A 2067-nucleotide genomic window follows, 5' to 3' on the forward strand; every position below is an offset into this window, starting at 1 on the left:
GACCTTATGGCCCACCCAAGTGTATCCATCCTGCATGACACACTCTTCCAGGGTCTTAAAACTCTCTTACAGAGGGAACACATAACAAAGGGTATGCATGCCTCTCTGGGCCTTACATCAAGTACATAAAATATTTCAAGACCACAACCTAACCATTAAAAAGCAATCTATGATATGTATGTTTGCTATAATTACAATGTGTGACTCATAATACATCATGCTAGTGAGTCTATTCCAAAAACTCACACAAATTCATACAAACACAATCATCCATCATCCTTCGATATTTGATGTAGCTCCTCTAATACCATCTTCACTGCCATGTCTTCATTATATCTGGTTATTAAGCATTCCTACGGATAAATTTGTCTATTGTTGGAATGGCCAATTCCAACATAGATTTAAACTCGTGACAATAGTTGGCCAGACCAATTGTCACAAAACATCCAATTTTTAACCATATTTACAATATTTACATCATCCACACCCAACATACACAAGAGATTAATGTAAATCAAAACAATTTCACAAATCCAATAGCAAGTATGTTCCTCCAAAGATAAAATGCACGGAGTTCCATAACACAGCTCAACAATGTGTAGATTGTTCTTTTCCTAGATGCTGAGATCCACCATTGCTGCCAGCCATCAAAATTGATCACCAAACCCCACTGCCTGGAAAAACCTCCCAGTCAAGCTCAGCAAATCCTTGCTTCTTAGGATTTATAACAAGCATATTTCTAATTAAGTCCTTGGCACTTTTTGAAATTGCAGGCCATAGTTCTGATGAGAAATCAATTTAACCCTCGAGGACCTGCTCAAAGATCCCTTGTTCAGTTTCTAGCCAAAATGGAGGAACTCGACTCAATAGAATGTAAAGAATGACTCCAGCACTCCACACATCAGCTTCAGGACCATACTGTTTGCGTAGAACCTCAAGAGCTACATAATAAGGGCTACCAACTACATCACTAAATGTCTCTCCTGGTTTGAAGAAGACGAACAACACAAAATCTATGCTCTTGAGGGGGAATCCTCGCTTTTGTTGGAGAACAAGAAATTCTCGGCTTCAAGTCCTAGTGCATGACTCCTAGTGAGTGACAGGCCTCCAAGACGCCGACGATCATCCTGGTCAAATCAGCGGCCTTGCACTCACTGAAGTGGCCCCACTTGACAATCTGGTCGAAGAGCTCGCCACCGGCGTAGAGCTCCACGACGAGATGTATAGAGGTTATGTCCTTGTAGGCCCCCTTGATGGTCACCACGTTGGATGCTTGGCCAGGTGGTGCATTATCTAAATCTCCCATCAGACGTCTTCCATGTCTTGATCCTCAGCTGTCAGCTTCCGCTTGGCAATTGATTTGCAAGCGTACTCTTTTCTCGTGGATTTCTCGATGAACAGGTATGTTGTCTTGAACTGGCCCTGACCCAGCCTCCAACCTACTGAGTACAAATTCTTCAAGAGCTTCATTTTTTGCAGATCTATTTCTACACCATGGCAGCCACGCTTCACGTCGGGTTGAAATACTGACCTACGAAATAGCGAAGGAGGATCTCTTCTGGCAGCAGTAACAGTGCCTGGCCACACTCACAATAGTTCCATCTCACCCAACTTAGGCACACGAACTCTGTTCAACACTTCCAATGTGGCGGTCAAGAGCCAACCTTGGACCAAATGGATCATTTCAATAGTGCTCTTCTCTACATTATCCAATACCGCAACACATCATCTCTTCTCGCAGTCTTCTCCACGTAGCAGATCCCTCATCTGGCAGCAACATTCACTTCGCACAACCCATCGTTTCAACTCACCGACACAACGTTTCTCAGCACTCTGTCACCACTGCTACAATGTGATTTCAGACTCAGATCTGGCTCCCACGCAGATCTGACACCTTCACGCAAACATCTTCATGTGAACAGTAACACACACCATCCAATCTCCACCTCCAGGGTCCACGCATCCACACAGATTCATGTGCAGTTTGGCAACCACTATCCACTAGGCAGCACGAAAACTTTGTCACGCCATGGTTCTCCTTGTGCCACCGCTTGTCTCACAGCTTGA

At 44.1% G+C, this 2067-nt stretch overlaps 1 pseudogene; it reads right to left on the reverse strand.

The window, feature by feature from the left end:
• Positions 1-657: 657 nt before the first annotated feature.
• Positions 658-1780, reverse strand: LOC149227886 (calcium-dependent protein kinase 1 pseudogene; annotated as a pseudogene).
• Between the last annotated feature and the right edge of the window lie 287 nt (positions 1781-2067).

This window comes from Pinus tabuliformis, chromosome J (genome assembly GCF_031772625.1).
Source record: "Pinus tabuliformis cultivar Carrire ecotype Pingquan chromosome J, CPIR1, whole genome shotgun sequence".
Lineage (NCBI taxonomy): Eukaryota > Viridiplantae > Streptophyta > Pinopsida > Pinales > Pinaceae > Pinus > Pinus tabuliformis.